We start from the raw sequence: 20,074 nt of genomic DNA, 5'->3' as shown, positions 1-20,074 counted from the left end.
TTTCACTCTGGCCTACCTCATAAGGTCATTTTGAGGATAAACAGTGAAGCACAGCCATATATATGGCTTTTGGGTCACTGGAGAAAAGATGGTGCTATGAAGAAACTAGATAAGATCTGAAAGTGCAAAGACATAAAACTGAACACTAAATTTGGGACAGATCAAGCCATCACCATGTATGGATGTGAGAGGTGGACAGTAAAGAAGGCTGACAGAAAGAAAATTAATTTATTTGAGATGTGGTGATGGAGAAAAGTACTGAGTATACCGTGGACACCCAAAAAGACAAACAAGTGGGTCCTAGGATAGATCAAGTCCCCTGAGGACAGGAGTATTGGAGATGTCTCATTCGCAGGGTTGCCATGAGTCGAAGTCAACCTGAGGGCAGTTAACAACAACAACAACAACAGCAACAATATATTAACTATGCAGTGCTTGTTAATAGCTTTTGTCTGTATATGATCACTGGTTGAATCGAGATATAATTTTGGAGACTTCATTATCAAGCAGTTTGTTTATTCACTCAGGGAGAGTTTCATGGCTCAATGGACAACAACAACAACAACAACAACAACAAATTATTTTTATCCCTCCCCTCTGCACAATGCAATCGTTTGACACCACTTTAACAGCCATGACTCAAAGCTATGGAATTCTGGGATTTGTAGATATGTGAGATATTTAGCATTTCCTGTCAGACAGTTCTGGTGCTCCACCAAACTAAAAATCCCAGATTTCCATAGTGTTGAGCCATGGAAGTGGCGTCCAACTGCTTGATTTTTGCAATATGACAGCAGCCTATAGCACACTAGCTCTCAGGATATAGTATGGGAAGTTCTCTTAAACTAGGGCAGACTATTTGTCCGCCTAGCCTAGAAATGTCTTCTATGAATGTCAAGATCTCTCCAGGGCTAGAGAGGAGAGCTCTTCTAACCCCAAAAGTGAGTGCAATTTCAGGGAAGTTTCCAAAGGTTTCATTTTCACTAAAAGCCTGTAATGCAACCAAGCAACTAAGGCTTCAAAGAGGCATTTCAGTCTTTTAAAATGGGGAGAAACCCTTACAAAAACTTGGAAACCACCAAACAGCAGTATTATTAGGGGAAGGAACATGGCCACCTAGGAAACCCAGGCTGCATCCACACTGCAAAAATAATCCAGTTTGACACCACTTGAACTGCCATGGCTCAGTGCTAATAGGCTTGTGGGAATTTGTGTGTTTTGTGAGACATTTAGCTTTCTTTGTCAGAGAGCTCTGGTTCTACAATAAACTACTACCCCCAGAATTTCACAGCACTGAGCCACGGCAGTTCAATCTTGTTTTAGAGCCCCAGCAAGGGTTTTACCATCTGTGACCTGATCCTCATCCAACTGGAAATGCAAAGAACTGAATATGAGGCTTTCCATAAACAGACCATATACCCTACCATTAACCATAATGTGTTGACTTAAACTGAGCAATATTATATACACACATTTAAACCATGGTTTAATGTGCCTAGCTGAGGTGTGTCCCTGGAAGGCATGTGTGAGAAGAAACAGATAAAACTGGATTATCATTTGGTAAACAGAGAGGCTAGAGAGATGAACTGTTTAAGCCCAGAATTGTTAGGAGCAGCTATAATGCTTTACCATCTTTGGTAAACCACTTCAAGTCCTGATTTGTAGCTAATCTTTAACCACTGGTATAGAATCACTGAATTATAGAGTTGGAAGAGACCATAAGGATCATCCAGTCCAACCCCTGCAATGCAGGAATACACAATCAAAGCATCCTCAACAAATGGTCCTCCAGCCTCTGTTCAAAGACCTCCTCCAAAGGAGACTCCACCACTTTCCAAGGCAACATATTTCACTGTCAAACACCTCTTACTGTCAGGAAATTCTTCCTAATGTTGAGGTGGACTCTCTTTCCCTATATTTTGCATCCACTGTTCTGTGTCCTGTTCTTTGGAGCAGCAGAAAACAAGCTTGCTCTTTTCATCATGACACCCTTTCAAATATTTAAACATGGCTATCATGTCCCTACTCAAATTTCTCTTCTCCAGGTTAAACATACCCAGCTTCCTAAACTGGTCCTCATAAGGCTTGGTTTCCAAACCTTTCAGCATTTTAGTTGCCGTTCTCTGGACACAGTGTAGATTCAGCCTATGCCTCTTTACCTATGGGCCCTTTCACACATCTCAGGTATAGCACCATTTTACCTCTTTATAGGCATATTATACCCCACCTTGAATCCCATTGTGGGAGAAAGCCAGTTTATAAATCTTTTAAATAAATAAATAAATGGATGAATAAATTTAACTGCATTGATTGCATCCTATGGAATCTTAGGATATGCAGTTTGGTGAGGAACTGGAGCTCTCTGGCTGAGAATTCTGAATAAACTATCCCTAAACTGTAGGATTTCATAGGACAGAACCATGACAGGAGTGTCATGTAATTCTGGAGTGTGGATGAGACCCCAGCCTTATGATATAAGAATTTATCACATGGAGGCAAATTGCTTAAATCCTGTGCACAAATTATGCAGTCGAGTGCAGAAATGGGATTTAAAAGTCTTGGGGGGGGGGATTCAGATGTATTTGTGTAGAGGAGGGTAATTTTGGTCCTTGTATGCTCAGCAGTATAGCTTGTTGCTATTATGTGCCTTCAAGTCATTTCTAAATTATGGCGACCTTAAAGAGAAGCTATAATAAAGTTTTCTTCCATTCGCTGCGTAGGGAAGCCCCAGCGGCCAGACCGTGAGGCTTCCCCACGCAGCGAAAAAGGAGCGCCAAAATGGCGCTCCTTTTCGGAACGTGGAAGTGGCGCTGCAAGGGGCGGAGTGAGCCCTCGCGGTGTCACTTCCGCCACGACACGTCTGGACACACAGCGTCCAAGACGTCAAAATGGCGGCGCCCATGTGGATGGGCGCCACTATAAAGTCCGCGCTCTGCACGTACTGGGAGGAAGGGCCGTCAGGAAGGTAAGAACCTTCCTAACCCTAATATGGCCCTTCTTAACCCTAGTATGCGCGGAGCGCGTACTTTATGGCGGTTTATAACCTGCCATTGTCTAGTTCTGGGCCCACAGTTCAAGAGGGATATTGTCGAGTTAGAACATATTCAGAGGAGGGTGACCCAAAAAAAAAAAAAAAAAAGCTCTGGAAACCATGCCCTATGAGGAGCAGTTTAAGGAGCTAGATATGTTTAACGTAAGGAAGAGAAGGTTAGCTACATGTAAATACATCTGGGCTATGCATATGACAGTTTACACTCATCCACAGTTTTTTTTAATCCACTGACTCAAGCATTGACAGCTTGAAAATATTCAAAAATTATATCAATTCCAAGAAGCAAAGTTTGATTTTGCCATTTTATATAAGAGACACCATTTTACTTCCATTGCATTTCATGGGACTTGCACATCCACAGATTTTGGTATCCCCAGGGGTCCTAGAACCAAACCCCAGTGGATACCAAGTGCCTATAGTATATAAACGTTTCCTGTAGTTAAGATGAAAGTTTGCTAAGATGTGATGCTTTTAAAGAAAAATTTAAAAGAATCATTTTTAATTTTTTAAAATTACTTTTAAAAAAACATTAAAATTATTTTTTAAAAATAAAACCCATAGAGCCTCTCCTTTCTCCTGCCACTGAGCCTTGTCCCATTCACACAATCTCTTCAGTGTTTTAAAGGGATGCAGGAGAATGCCACAGTTTGTTTCATGCAGGTATCTGGAGAACAATGGTGTCACCTCCCCCCCCTTAGAGTGTCACCTAGTATGGTCTGAAGGCCCCCCCACCCCGCACCCTCCTAGCAATGCCCCTGGACCACCAGCCCCTGGAGGACCACCTGGCTCCTACCTCTCACCATGGACTAATTCCAACGTTTGTCCTACTTAGTGTAGGTCCCGCTGAAATGAATAGAATTTGTTGGTCACAGCTATCTGCAGTGCCACTGAATTCAATGGGTCTACTCTAGGAATGATTAACACAGGATTTAGCCCATAAGATTCCAGTTGTATATTTTTTGGAGAAGGAGTTATCTAACTGAAATAAAAAGCAACCATGAAAAACCTACACTCGCTGAGATAAATCTTGGATTATATTTTGGGCTTAAATTAAAAGGTTATGAGTGCAGTTTGGGACATGTAGTAAGCACAGATCAGATTCATAGAGAAACAAACTGAAAGATGATCTGAGCTTTTATTTAGGGCACAAAATAAATGTGTCAGCCAAAATTGGAAGGAAGAGATAACACTCTTAGATTACATTTGCATCCATCAAGAAGAGAGGACAGGGGTGAGAAAACCTGCTGAGGCTGCTCATTATTTTGGATAGGGTGCACTATTAATCACATCTGTGCAACTTCAGAAAACATTTTGTCAACATTGCAGCAATGCTTTGAGACAGGCAACATTCCAGAGCGGGGTGTCTACTACCTGAAGCTAATGTTTGTTAGTGTTTGTTGCAAGATGGAATAGAAGGCATGCTTATCAAATTTGAAGATGACACCAAATTAAGAGGGGTAGCGAATGCCCCAGAGGGCAGGATCCGAATTCAAAATGACCTTATGATTCTATAATCTACTACCGAATAAGCAGTGAGTGGAATTATTGCTTTTTGTTTTGAAAGAAAGATTCACTGCAGCACAGCAATACAGCATTAAGCATAAGAGATGCGGAGGCAAAGAAAATTAGGTTTCATATTCTGTTAGATTTATCTGCCATTGTTTTTATTTAGACAGAGCACAGAAAGAATAAAAAAGACTCTTATGCTGTCTTAAAGACTATGGACTAAGGTCCACTTTACTTGAATCGTGATGGTGTGGAGTAGGGACAGGGGAAAGATTATAAGCCATGAGGTCCAAGGACTGGACATGGATACGAACCCTGGTCTAATAGCCCAATATTCAAACCACTACACCATGCTGACTTATGAAACTGTATAGAGGTTAAGTTTCCCTTATCTGGGATGCTTGGGAACAGAAGCGTTTTGAATTACAGAGTTTTTCAGATTTTGAAATGTTTGCATATACATAATGAAATATCTTGGCAATGGAACCCAAATCTAAACATGAATCTCATTTATCTTTCGTATACACCTTATACACACAGCTTGAAGGTAATTTTAGACAAAATATTTGAAAATAATTTGTGCACAAAACAAGATTTGTGTACACTGTGAACCATCGGAAAGCAAAGGGGTCACTATCAATGCCCCAAGTGGACAATTTTGGATTTTGGAATATTTAAAAAATAAACAATTTTATTGCAATTTTTTAAAAAAGAGAACAATTGTAGATGTCAACATAACATGTACTATGTGACAGTTAACCGTCTACATTTATCTGGTTATATAAATTTTTATAGTATATCCCAACAGCTTAAACTAATTAAGATAATTTGCATTTTCCAAGCCTTTCTTCAATTGCTATTCTTAAAAAAAATAGTTACTTCCTTCGTATAACATTCATCTTGTCTGCTTATTCTTGTTACATTACATACTTTCCCTATAAGTCTACTATATCTTTAATAACTTCAGTATATCAATTGCTCTAATAATTTACTCATCCCCATTATTCTTATTGCAAAGACAGATTTGCTTTTAAATATAGATTCTTAATTGTATTCAAATATAAATTATTTTGGAATATTTTGGATTTTGGTATTCCAAATAAGGGAGACTCAACCTGTCAAAAACAAACAAACAAACAAACAAACAGAAAAGGCAGTATCCACCCCATTATGAGCAGTGGCCAGTTGTCTCAGACAACTCAAACAGCTTGGCCTTGAGTATCAGGATATTCTTCTGCCCGAGGCAAAGAAGGAGATGGTATCATTCTCCATTCTTTGTACAATAGCTAACTGGATTGGCAGTGAGAGCACACTGTAATGAAAGAAATGGAACAGTGACCTCTACCAGACTGGATGGCATCAGACTTGGTCAAGGCATAGAGGGCAGCTTGCATGGTACAGACACCTCTAACACTTTGCTGCCACTCCCTGGCCTTCAGGCTCTGTTGTCTAAAGTACAGCTGGCCCGCCACATCTATGGCTTTGACTTTTGCGGATCTGATTATTTATGGTTTTGATTAATAAGTTCTCTCTAGGAATCTCTAAGTCTTCCAATGCAACTCTGCCAGAAGATGACTATAGAATTGTGCTGAAAAACCCAAAGAAAACACTTTTCTAGGCATTTGTAGGTCCTCCAGCATGATTCTATGATCAACCTCTGGCAGAGGTTGACCACAGAGTTGCACTGGAGGACCTGGAGATGCTTAGACAGGTTTTTTCTCAGGTAAAAAGGATAGTGGTTTTTTTATTCATGTTTTTTTCTGCATTCATGGGGGTCTTTCACCCCTAATGCCAGTGAATGTGGAGGGAGCACTGTACTTCATTCTGCTTAACAGTAGGACTGGCCCCATTCAATAAGTCAGTGAACATATATTGAGGATTTTTTAAATTAAAAAAAACAAAACACCTTTATCCTGACTTGAGTTAAAGCCACAGGACACAAATTTAATCTCTTGATGAATATAACTCAGCAGCCGATTGTTTCTATTACCCTACTGTGATTTTTAAAATTGTTAGCTGTTTTGCAAATCAATTTTGATTAGGATATAGGCGATGAATATGTTAAGTGAATACTGTATATACTCATGTATAAGTCTAGAAATTTTAGTCAAAAAATTGACCCAGAAAACCTGGGCTGACTTATCCATGAGTCAATGTAAGTACAGTGGTACCCCGGGATACGAAAGCACCGCCTTACGAAATTCCCGGGTTACGAAAAAAAATAATTTAAAAAAACTGTTCCGCGTTACGAAAGTTTTTTCGGGTTGCGAAAAAACTTTTGGTGCTTTTCGGCGCGATTTCACACCAAATCGCGGCTTTCCCCATTAGCGCCTATGGCAATTCGGCTTGCGAAAGTCTTCCGGGTTACGAAAAGGGCAGCGGAACGAATTAATTTCGTAACCCGGGGGACCACTGTACTGCACTTTAACTCTTATATGTATGAAAAAGGGGCCATCCCCTTTCTCTGAACAGAGCAGTAAAAGGCAAGAGCTTAGTCCATCCTGGGAGCACCAAAAAGAAGCATGAATCCCCTCTACTTTCTCATGCATCCAGCCGTTAAGATGAGTTATGCCTGCCAGAATTTTCTAAGTTCTTTGGCATCATTTTCCTTTGCATCATCCTTTATATCCTTTGTTACATGCCTCTAGGTTTTACCCTCGACTTATCCACAGGTCATATCAAAATCCCTTGACTTATACATGAGGTCAATGTATAGTTGAGTATATACGGTAGTCAGCTACTGCCAGCAATTTCTGCCCATGTGATTCGGGAGGTTCCCATGGAGGTACATCCTTTAGATCTTTTGCTATATGCCACCATGAATATGAACCACGCTAGGGTGGCGTGTATGGTATAGCACATTTTGGCCTGAGCAAGTGGGCAGTGCTTGTAGTCAACAATGGAAGCAGTTTGGGAGCAACCAAAGCATGGCGTCTGGCATCAAACCGCTCCCATAAGGATATACATAATGACTCTCTGCTCCACCTTCATCTTCATATTTACTCAACCTGCCCTTGAGGAAGGGTGGGAAAGAATTTGAAGGCTGCGATTCTAGGAAGCAGTAGGCTCAGTGATCTCAGTGAAACTTATTTCCAGTTAAGTACACAAACAAACCCAGCATGGTGTAGTGGTTTGAGGCTCGGATTCAGGGGCATCATTAGGGGGGTGCGGGGAGTACGGAGTGCACTGGGTGACACCTCATTGGGGGATGAACACTTCGTGGGGTGGTTGCTCCCACTGGTCCCAAGACACCCCTCCTGACTGCCCCTGACTGCCCCCATTGGCTGTGGCTGCTGGTGAGGATGGGGTGCCACCATGACAGAATTGGTCTGGTTGGTGGAGGGGGACAGATGCGGGGTTTGTCAGGCAGCCTAGCGGGTTGACTGCATGAGTTACCACACTAAGATGATACCAACATTAGTGACACCATTTCTTGGACTCCAAGAGGGAGTGGTAAAAATCCCCACTCAGCCAGGAAAATGCATTGGGTGACCTTGGGTAAATCCTCCTCCTCATCCTAACAAATCTTTCTTAGGCTGCATCCACACTGCAAAAATACCATATATACAGTGGGCCCTTCCCTTATACAGTGGATCCGTTCCCGACCCCCTCTCCCCCGCATAAGTAGAATTCCATGTATGCTTGTGCCCCACTGAAAACAATGGGATGTGTGTTTGCAGCACCGAGTGGTGCACACACACCATATCATTTATTCTCAGCGTAAACTTGAAGCTGCGTATAGGGCGCCCATGTAAGGTACAGGGGCATTGTACTCGACTATAAGTCAACCTCATATATAAGTTGGGGGCAAGTTTTGGGGCCATAATTTGAGAGTAAAATTTAGGGGCATATAGCAAAGGATCTAAAGGATGAAGCAAAGCAAAACAGTATCAAGGAACTTAAAAAATTCCAGCAGGCATCAATGTTTGTGATCACTCTCAAGACTGACTGGATGGATGGATGGATGGATGGATGGATGGATGAGAGAGTACAGGGGAGGGGGGTTGGTGCTTCCAGGACCAATTCTGTTGTTTCCTTTCACCAGGGGATGGTTCCTTCTTTTAAATAAGAGTTCAGATGCAGTACTTACTTTGTGGATAAGTCGACTTGGGTTTTTGGGATCAATTTTTTTACCCAAATTTCTAGACTTAAACATGATTATATGCAGTAATCCAGTTTGACACTGCTTTAACTGCCATGGATCAGTGTGAAAGAATTCTGGGCACTGTAGTTTTGTGAATCACTGAGCCTTTTCTGTCAGAGAGCTCTGGTGCCACAACAAACTACAGTTCCCAGATTCCATCGCTTAAAGTGGTGTCAAACTGGTTTATTTCTGCAGTGTGGATGCAGCCTCAGATGCCTCACCCCCAAGGAACCCTCAAGGGGCCTTCCGATTTTGCTCCTCTTTCAGCCTCAGAGAACAGCAATGGCAAACCTCCTCTGAACAAACTGTGCCACGAAAACCCTGTGATCTCCGGTTCACCTTAGGGTCGGCATAAGTCAGAAACGACTGGAAAGCACAACATAATGACACCAACGCAGAGATTCGGCTTGTACATGTCGAGGGGATGGAGAGTGCATTGTGCATAGTCCTTTGCCCACAACATTACATGCTTGTGCCCGCTGTAACAAACATAACTGCTGCGCCTGCCCACACCACCCACTGCCCCTTAACAGACAGACTCACTGTTATTTCAAATGCCAAGTCCCCTTTCACAGACATACAAGGGAAGAGAGAGACGGCAACGCATCCTTTCCACTCCCTTGCGAGGGTGTGTCAGAGGTGGTTTTAGTTGAGCCATCATTATAATCCAAAGGGAGTGAACTTCAGCGGCACCTCTGAACCCATTTGGGAAATGGGAGTCACTCTGCCTGTCAAGAGGAAATCAGACCTTTCACTATTTTATTGATTGATTGATTGACTGATTGATTGATTGATTTGATATGTCACTGCATCCCACCGTGGGACTCACAAAAACTCTTCTGAGTCCTGATCAAGTTAAAGAGAAAGTGGAGGACTATGGAGAAGGAAATGAAGAAGATAAGGGGATGAGAAGGAGTTGTAAACTACTGGGGGACCCTGGGCAAGTCACACTCTCTCAGCTTCAGAGGATGGCCATGGCAAACCCCCTCTGAACAAATCTTGCCAAGAAAATCCCATGAGCCTTAGGGTCTCAATCAGTTGGAAATGACTTGAAGACACACAGCAGCCACAAAAGGCGATGGATGCAACTGAGGAGACAGGCTCCACCTGGCTAAAACTTCAACTGATTTTTCTTCTCCTCTTCCTTATCACCACTTTTAGAATTTCTTAGATGTCTTTCTCTCTCTCTCAACAAGACCCAAAGTGTTTTACAACCAAGCTACTCCACTGAAGAGGAGCCAGTGTGGCCTAATGGTTTGAGCATTGTCAGATTATGGCTCTGGAGGCCAGGGTTTGAATCCTGGCTCAGCCCTGGAAACCCACTGGGTGACCTTGGGCAAGTCACACTCTCTCAGCCTCAGAGGACAGCAAGGGCAAAGCCCCTCTGAAGAAACCCTGGCAAGAAAACCTTTTGCTCAGTTCATCTCAGGGTCGCCATAAGTCCGAAATGATTTGAAGGCATACAACAACAGACCCACTGATGTTTGGAAGAAGAAGGAAAAGAAAGAAAGAAAGAAAGAAAGAAAGAAAGAAGATGATGATGAAGAAGAGGAAGAAGAAAGAGAGGAAGAGGGAGGAAGGGCAGGAGGAGGAGGAAGAGAAGAAAAATAGGAAAAGGGAGGTGGGGAGGAGGAGGAAGAGAAAGAGAAGAAGGAGAGGGAGGAAGGAAGGAAGGGGAGGAGGAAGGGGAGAAGAAGAAGAGGAGGAAAGGAAGGAGGAGGAGAGGGAGGAAGAGGAGGAAGATAAAAAGAAGAAGAGGAAGGGGAGGAGAGGAAAGGGAGGGAAGGGGAAGAGCAGGAGGAAGAGAAGAAGAGGAAAAGAAGAATAAGAATGAGAGGGAGGAACGGGAGAAGGAGAAGAAAGAGACGAATCATAGAATCGTAGAGTTGGAAGAGACCGCAAAGGCCATCCAGTCCAACCCCATTCTGCCATGCAGGAAGTCACAATCAAAGCATCCCCATTGACAGATGGCCATCCAGCCTCTGCTTAAAGACCTCCAAGGAAGGAGATTCCACTACACTCCGAGAAAGAGTGTTCCACAGTCGAACAGCCCTGACTGTCAGGAAGTTCTTCCTAATGTTGAGGTGGAATCCCTTTTCCTGGAGCTTGCATCCATTGCTCCATTGGGTCCTAGTCTCTGGAGCAGCAGAAAACAAGCTGGCTCCCTCCTCAATCTGACATCCCTTCGGAGAAGAAGGAGAGGGAAGAAGGGGAGGAGGAGGAGATGAAGAAGAGGAAGGAGAAGGAGAGAGATAGGAAAAGGGAGAAGGACATTCCTGATGAAGTGGGCTCCGTGCCAAACTTGCCCAACTTCTTCCTCCTCTTCCTCCTCTTCCTCCTGGTGCTAAGGACGAATAGCGATGCCCGCTAACCCCCAACCATCCGGAGTCCTCCTCAGGGCCCTTCGGCGGAGGCTGCGGAGCCAGGCCAGGCTGCGGGGCTGTCAGCGAGAGGAGCCCTCCTCCCCCGAAGCAGCAGCAGCAGGGCTCCCGGCGGAGGCTTCCTGCGGAGGGGATGCAAGAGAGCGGCTTACCTGGCTTCCCCTGCCTGCCTTCCTTCCGAGGGCGGGTCACAGCTCCCTCCTTCTCCCCAGGATCCTCCCGGATCAGCCCCAGAAAGAGCCCGAAGCCAAGGCAGGGTCTCTGCGCCTCTCTTTCTCCTGGCGGCAGAACTCGCACTGGCTCCCCGAAGAAGAGAAGGGGAGGCAGGAGGAGGAGGAGGAGGAGGTCCCCACGGGCGGAGCCCAGCCCGGGAGGGATCGGAGGGCCAGGCGGAGCTTGGAGAGGGAAGGAAGCCGCGGGAAAGGGGGTTTTTTGGTGGGGCGTGTGTGAGGGTGGGGTGCCATGGCCCTCCTCCGAGGCTGAGAGAGTGTTTCCATGGCCCTAGTCAGGACTCGAACCCTGGTCTCCAGAGTCACCGATGAGCCCAACGCTCCAAAGCCCCTCGGCTCTTGGCCTGGAGCAGGGTTTGGGAAGCCGCCCTCTGCCTCGCCCCCCCCCCCAGGAAGGACCTGATTTTAATGTAATGTAATGTTAATGTTAATTTCATGGCCGAGTGAAAGGAAAGGTTTGCAGCCCTTGGAAAGGAAGGTGGCCTTTGGAGAAGAAGCCTCTCTCCTCTGGGGGGGAGCCCCGAAGACACGGCGGCAGCAGCAGCAGCAGAAGAAGAACTCTCGCTTGTCTTTTCTAAATCCCTTCTTTAAAAATTCTTGCTCCCAAGGCTCTCCGACCCAAGTCTCCCCTCAGAAAAATAATCATGTTTCCCTTTCTTCTGATGTAACATAGAACAAATCAGAAAGTCCTTCTGTGCCTTGAAGTCATTTCTGACTTATTGCAACCCTAAGGCAACCCTATCCCACGGTTCTCTTGTCCAGATTTGTTCAGAGGGCTTTGCCTTTGCCTTCCTCTGAGGCTGAGAGAGTGTGACTTGCCCAAGGTCACCCAGTGGGTTCCTGTATCCCAGCAGGAACTGGAACTCTGTCCTCCAGAGTCCTCATCAAACCACTACATCATGCTGGCGGTCTCTCCAGGAGGGTTGCCAGATGGAAAACCTGAGCACACAAACGTACCTTTGGAGAAGAGGGGGCTTTGGAGGTGTTGCTTGCCAAACAGCCAGGTCATCTGCCTCAGACCTTGGGGAATGCGGCTGCCTGCCTTTCAACATTTCACAGATGAAGAATGTAGGTAGACGCGTGTTTGCAGGAAGAAGGCAGGTGTTCCAGGAATATGTATGAGTCCTAAGCCCAGACTCCCCTACGATGCACAGAGGAAAACTGGGCCAGTGTGACAGAGCAACATCAGAGTGAGGACAAGATCATGGAATCTTAGAGCGGGAAGAGACCTCAAGGGCCACCCAGTCCAACCCCATTCTGCCATGCAGGAACTCACCATCAAAGCACACCTAACAGGTGGCCATCCAGCCTCTGTTTAAAGACCTCCAAAGATGGAGACTCCACCACTCTCCAAAGGAGTGTGTTCCACTGCTGAACAGCTCTTATTGGACTATATTATAATTCCCCCAAAGGCAGGAGCATATTGCTATGCTCCCATCAATACCATGCTTAACACTAAGATTTGCACACGTGTGAAAATCTTAGCATTATTGTGCAATATTGATGGGAGCATAGCCATATGCGCCTGTCTTCTTTGGTAGTGACATGAAGTCCATTTGTCAGGAGGTTCTTCCTAACACTGAGCTGGAATTGCTTTTCCTGTAGTTTGAATCCATTGGTCCATGTCCTATTCTCTGGAGCAGCAGAAAACAAGCTTGCTCCATCTTCAACACAATATCCTTTCAAATATTGATAAAAAAATGTATTTTTAGGTTGTTTATTAAAATATTTCCATCCCACCTTATATCCCATGTGAGTAAAATCAATGCAAACAAGTTAAAATGATTCAAATAACAGAAATAATTTAAATAGGATAAAAACTTATTAACTAGAGTTAACAAATTAAATCAGATTTTAACAGATTAAAACAGTTTTAAAGCCATGTGCATTAGTATTTTGAGATAAACCAGTGAGCTCTAAAGGCTTCAATAAATAGACATGTTTTTACCTGATACATAAATGAAACTAGTATTGGTACCAGATGGGCCCCCAAGGGGAGGGCATTGTATGGTTGGGGTGCCAGAGCTGAGAAAGCCCTCTCCCACATCTTCACATGGCTTATTGACCTCCGTAGTGTAATGCAGAAGAGGACCTTGCCCAGAAGACTTAAATCAAAGCTCAAAATAGACTTGGGGCCCCAGGATTGCCCTTTGCCCACTCCTGATGTTGACAGTGGATTCGTAGTCTAATTTGGTATAAGGTGCATTCTTCTTTTTCAACACCTCTCTGGATCCTTTGCCATCCAACGAAAGCTAAAAAGTTTCAGCCCAAAGATAAGGTTAGGAGCACATTGCCCTCAAGATGTTGCAGAGGTTTGAGACATTAGAATTTTCAACCACTGACCATGCTGTCTGGAGGATTCTGGAAATTATTATGCCCATGCTGTCTAGAGGATTCAGAGGGTTGTAGTTAAAGGGGAAGATTTCCAAGCTCTGAAAGTTGTACATCGCCCCTGAACATGCTGGATGGGGCTGATAGAAGGGGGAGTCTGACAGCAGCTGGGGAGGCTATATGTTCCCCTCTTTGACTCCAGAGCTTAAGCCTTGTAGACACAATGTATTTGCAAGGGAGCCATGTTCCTTATATTATCGCTGTGACTGTATTTGGCTTGGATTAGTGTTTTACAGCTTCTGTGATGTCCAAGTAGCTATCTGGGCTGACTCACTGTAGGTTTCCATTTCAGGTTTTTCATTTACATTGGAATTTAGCCCTGGAGCTTGTTTCAAAGAGAGCAAGGCCTTGGCTTGGGCCAGCCTCCCCCAATCTGGCACGTTCCAGCTGTATTGGAGTACTGCTCTCATCACACATAGCAAACAGGATCTGGGCAGTGCCAGTTACAGTCCAGCATATCTGGAGAGCCCCACACTGAGGAACCCTGTCTTGAAAGATCTAAGAATTTGAGAACTCACACAGAATTCCTTTCTCTTCCCTTCAATAACCTGAAGCAGCCCTTAAGCATGAAGACGGAAGTTTTGGGAGAACCATTTAGTTGTCTCAGACCAAACGTTCTCAGTAGGGAGTGCAATGAAGATCTGGGTGTCCCATGCTTACCTGATGTGATCATTACCATCTTGCTAGTGATCCCACCTCCCATCTCCTATGGTAATACCTATCTTCTGGTATAGCCAGAATTCTCTCTGTATTTTCTTCCCAAATGTGATCTTATGCAACACTCTGCCATAACATCTGAAAAAGGGCACATACTTAGGTGGCTTTAAAAGGCAAATTAGAGCCTATGCAGAATAGTGGTTTGAGTGATGGACTGAGATTTAGAACTAGGTTTTAGTCCCCAATAGCCCCAAAATTCACTGAGTGTCCTTCAGCTAGTCACTTTCTCTCAGCCCGATATACCTCATAGTGCTAGAATTCAGAGAGATACCCATGTCCGTCTGGAATGTTAGTATACAAAAAGAACTTGTAGCATGGTTAGGACTGAGTGGAAGGTATTGTAGCGTGCACCTTTGTAGACTTCATCTACTTCCACAGATGAATGGAGTGAACTGCTGACCAGTTCATTCCATGCATCTGAGGAAGTTGACCAAGTCTACAAAAGCTTATGATACACCATATTTTGCTCAGTCTCAAAGGTGCTACAAAATCCCTTTGTTAACTCATAGTGCTGTTGTTTTGAGGATAAAGCAACAAGTGGGAGAGCTATGTGTACCTTCTTGAGTTTCTTGGAAGAAAGGAAGGACAGACATGCAATAAACAAATAAGTACTTGGAACGTAGAGGTGGTATATCACTGCATGCTCAGTTGCTAGGGATGTTCCCTTGACACACTTATGGCAGTGGCGGGTGGTGGCATCTACATCAGCAGAACTGTGAATCTACTCTGGATATTATGTTGGATTTTAAAGGAGCTATCCAAAATGCTGACCTCCATAAGTGGTAATCCAAAATAGAACTTTACCAAACTTGAATAGTGCATTTAACGTTTGGAGTGGGAGTTACCAGTTGCCACTTATGGGGCATTTCTCAGAAGTCTGTGCTTGGACACTGTGCGGAGGAAGCAATATTCTTCACCTCCAGCAAAGCTCTTCCTGCACTCTCTTTAGCACTGTCACCTGCCATGCAATATCAACTTCCAAGACTGTTTTGACCCATGCTGCAGGATGAGCTACTGGAATTCGGAGAGACACTAGGTCAGGACACTTCACATTTAGCCGGTTGTCCACTGACACCTTGCCGAGAAGGAGAGAATATGTCAGCCAAAAAGGTAGACAAATAAGGATACAAATTGGCACAAAATTGGCAAGTGCTGAGTTATATGTATGGATGTGACTTCAGCTGGAATCCTGTGCGTGGGCTATATAAGTTTAAATGTCTGCACTTTTATTTGAGTGTAGCAGCAGCTATGAAAGAAGACAGGGGGAAAAATCAAGCTTTTTATCAGGCGAAGTCTGCCAACTTTGAGTAGCCTCTTTCTCCAAGATCTAGTTTCCAGTGCGAATCTAGGAGACAAGGTGCTTGGGAAGGAAGGCCTATACAATTATATGTGTCATGGTTGATGTTCCGCTTTAAGGTCCCTGCTCATTTCTTAGGATTAAAACAACAACAACAACAACAACAACAACAACAACAACTTCTGGCCAGACAGCCCTTCAATTATGTGACAAGTCAAATGGAGAACTGCCCTCTGTAAAGTAGGTCATGTTGCTACCTTGGCCTTCAGACTTAAGTCCAGAAATACTGGAGTGAATAAGCACTCTGGCCCTACAGTTAAAATATCAGACACACTCCTGACACCATTTGCTTTTTACTGAGGTTGCATCTGCACTGCAGAATTATTTCAGTTTCACACCACTTTAACAGCCATGGCTCAATGCTATGGAATCCTGGGAGTTGTAGTTTTGTGAGATACAGTGGGCCCTTGCTATCTGCTGGGGTTTGGTTCCAGGACCCCCTGCAGGTACCAAAAACTGTGCTCAAGTCGCATTAAAAACAATGAGATAATAATATAGCATCCCTTATATAAAATGGCAAAATCAAGGTTTGCTGTTTGGAATTTATATGTTTTAAAAATATTTGCAAAACTGTTGATGGTTGAATTCATGGATGAGAAATCTGTGGATATGGAGGGCTGACTGTATTTACCGGTAGCCTTTTCTGTCAGGGACCACAACAAACTACAAATCCCAGGATTCCATAGGATGGGGTCATGGCAATTGATCCTATGGAATCCTGGGATTTGTAGTTTGTTGTGCCACTAGTGCTCCCTCACAGAAAAGGCTAAATATAGTCAGCTCTTTATATCCACAGATTTCTCATCCATGAATTCAACCACCAACAGTTTTGCAAATATTTTTAATTCTGCATTGTAGGCACAACCTCAGATGACAATGAGAGACAAGGAGTTCATCTTGCCTTCCACCATGCCAAGGATCCAGTCTGAATCAGACTCTCATACATGTAATTTAGAGTATGTTTACTTAAAAAAAACAACACCATTCCTACAACTGCTAATTATATGATTGGCATCTTGTCTAGTTCGCCTCTGTCATGGACAGCTTTGCTGCTCAGTGGTCAAACACAGTAGGACCTTACTAGGAAATTTGGCTCTAAATCTTGTTAGTCCAAGCTATGGTACATTCACTAAATCAATGGGAATTTGACAAATCAACACTAATGTAATCTTTCACTTTATGAGTCACATCTAATCAGGACTAACAATAGTATTTAGGTCTATATTTCATGCACCATTCTGGTTAACATTTCTGAGGATCAAATTTCTTGGAGTTAAGGTATTTTATTTTTCCTAACAGTTTCCTCAGAGCTGTGCCCCTCAATGATCAAAGGTGTAGATTAAACCCCCCTTTTAACTCAGATTAACAAATCACAAAGCAGAGCATGCTACATGCAAGATATGCAGGTGAGGGAAATCACATGCTCTGACAGACACTTTTCATCCCAAAGGAAGCACTGCTTTTCAACACATGCTAAACATAGCATCTAGTTTCACCCTAAAAACCCAAATGAATGGCTGAAGCTGCCCAATGCTACAGAGACTGTTATTCCAATGCTATCATTGTCTGCTTAGATTGAAAATGCTTTGATAGAAAAGTGTCGTGTGAGAATTAATGTACAAATGCATACCATTTGAAATTGAACATGCATTTCCTAGGTTTTGGAAGGATGTGGATTTTGGATTTATTATTGACAAAACTCGCTGGACTGGCAAATCTCCAGCTTCCTTGGCAGTGTCTCATTCATTTGGCTTTCTCTTTTCTACAGTCAAATTCTCACTCTGGCCTAGTTTATGGCACCAGTAATAGTTGTGACTTTGCAAATTGGAATTTGAATTGTGACCTGCAACAAAATGTTGCAGCATTGAACTGTCATGCTTAGGCCAATCTATTCCACTCACCTCCTACTTGGTTTTCTGCCCTCCACAACATTCACTCAGGCAGCATTCTGAGGCCCTAAAACACATAGTCTTCACTCTGTTGTTCAGGGGTTTCCCTCCACTCTTTAGATGAACTACCCACAAGATTTTGTGTATTTTTTTTTTCCTATGCAGTGTTCTCCCAGGCCGGCTGGATGACTTTCCAAAGTCACTACTTGAGTCATCAGGTTTCTGTGGTTGACAAATCATCATCACATTTCCTCCATGTATGCACATCTATTTTGGCAACCCCAAAGGAGGAGCAGTCAGGGAGAAAGGAGAAAAGCTGAAGTGAAAAAGTGCTATTGCAAGATTTCTGCATAACGCAACTGCTGTCCTCTGTGGTTAGCCAGGCCCTTGGAGAGGAGATGTGGGTCACACCATCTGAATTTAACTGGGCAAGATTGCATCTTCTGTAATGACATAAAATGCTACGGTGAGGTAATTTAATCTCTGTGGCCTTGAATCATGTGGCGGATATCATGAGTTTGAGGGCCCTTTCACACTACACCATTATAGCAGTACGATTCCACTTTAACTTCCATGGCTGCATCCTGTGGAATAATAGGATTTGTAGTTTGGGGAAGCAGTAGTGAAAGCCAGCATGGCATGGTGTTTTGAATGTTGGACTATGACTCTGGAGACCAGGGTTCAATTCCTTGCTTGGCCATGAAACCCACTGTGTGACCTTGGGTAAGTCACAGTCTCGCAGCCTCGGGGGACGGCATAATAATAATAATAATAATAATAATAATAATAATAATAATAATTTATATCCCACCTCTCTACAAAATGCACTTGGGGCGGCTTACAAATATGCAATCCGAACCCTCAACCCACCCCCCTTAAAATACAATTAAACAATGTAGAATTTAAAACATAAAACATACTTAAAAACAATACAATAACTGTGGTGAAGTCAGAGGTCAGCAATTAGATTTTCCTCCTGATAGCCGGAGAACTATTCAGGAAAGACCTGCCAGAAGAGATCCGTATTTATAGCTTTTTTTAAACCTGTTTAGAGTGGTAATATGATGGATCTCATCCGGCAGGCCATTCCACAATCTGGGAGCTACAGCTGAAAAGGTCCTCTGGGAGGTCATAGACAGCCTTGTTTTACAAGGTTGTAACAGATTTTTCCCTCAGGATCTAAGTGTGCGGGGAGGATTATATGGAAGTAGGCAGTCCCAAAGATAGGTTGGACCCAAACCATTTAGGGCTTTAAAGGTGATAACCAACACCTTGTTCTTGGCCCGGAAACTGATGGGCCGCCAGTGGAGTGATCTTAAGATCGGTGTTATATGGTCTCTTCTGGATGTACCGGAGACCAATCTGGCTGCCATGTTCTGAACTAATTAAAGTTTCTGGAGCAAGGACGAGGGTAGCCCCATGTAGAGTGCATTGCAGAAATCAAGGCGTGAGGTTACCAGTGCATGTACTACAGTCTCAAGGTCCCTGACTTCCAGGAAAGGGCGTAGCTGGCGTATCAGCCAAAGCTGATAATGGGCGCTCCTGACTGTTGCATTCACCTGCTTTGTCATATGAAGCGATGAATCTAGGAGCACCTCCAGGGCAAACCTTCTCTGAACAAATCTTGTGCTAATGCAACATCATCAGGAAAGCTCAGTTCTCCACTGGTGGATCCGATCAAAGGTCCTTCTATAGAGTTCAGCGTCTTCTAGGGCTGGTAGAAGGTGGAAGAATAAGAAGAGACAAAGTCTCATGTGTTATGTGATGGTCAAAAACTTTTATTTTTAAAAAAGCCTAATGCATTCAAGCCTTATCACCAACAAATGTTCACTTGTGCAGATGGCACCTCCAGAAATATCTGAGGATCAAATAGCCCCTGAAGGAGACCAACTGGTGATAAAGTCAAAACGTGTTATGCTTTTTTTAAAAATAAAGATTTTTGACCATCACATAGCATGTGGGACTTTGTCTCCTTTCACCCCTTAACTGTGAATACAGTCGTCCATTGGAACTCGCAGGGGATCCGTTCCAGACCCCCCCTGCAAGTTCCAAATCTCATGCATATTCAAGCGCCATAGGCTTGAATGGGGTGTGTGCATGTGGGAACATGCCATGGGCACACGCCCCATTAAGGATAATGGCGGCCACCCCTCCACAGATTTCCAAGTCCGTAGATGTCAAATCTGCAAACTTGGAAGAGTGACTGTATATACTTTCCAATTTTTTTTGTTTAGTTTCTGCCAATACAAGGTGGCTACCAGTGGAGGCAAGTGGCTACCATGTCAGTGGAGCAATGAATATAATCCAGGTTTTTCCCCAAGATGCTGAACCCTCTCCCCAATATAGCTTCAGCAGCTTGGATGACTCCTTTAATGTTTGGAGTAAAACCCAGAGCAGATTCACTGTG

The 20,074-nt window shown here is 43.8% G+C and overlaps 1 protein-coding gene across 2 annotated transcripts in view; it reads right to left on the bottom strand.

Annotated features, from left to right (window-relative positions):
* INF2 (inverted formin 2) overlaps positions 1-11,393 on the bottom strand; it is a 91,107-nt gene extending 79,714 nt beyond the window's left edge. For both annotated transcript variants that reach the window (XM_089522657.1, XM_089522658.1), the window contains exon 1: positions 11,236-11,393. The gene's annotated coding sequence lies outside the window, so the exon portion shown is untranslated. The remainder of the gene's footprint in view (positions 1-11,235) is intronic.
* Positions 11,394-20,074: the final 8,681 nt, after the last annotated feature.

The sequence above is a fragment of the Sceloporus occidentalis genome, unplaced genomic scaffold, assembly GCF_023333645.1.
Source record: "Sceloporus occidentalis isolate IW3139 unplaced genomic scaffold, rSceOcc1.0.p SCAF_4, whole genome shotgun sequence".
NCBI classification, from domain to species: Eukaryota; Metazoa; Chordata; class Lepidosauria; order Squamata; family Phrynosomatidae; genus Sceloporus; species Sceloporus occidentalis.
The sequence above is the reverse complement of the archived record's forward strand: the minus strand, read 5'-3'. Positions and strand labels throughout refer to the sequence as shown.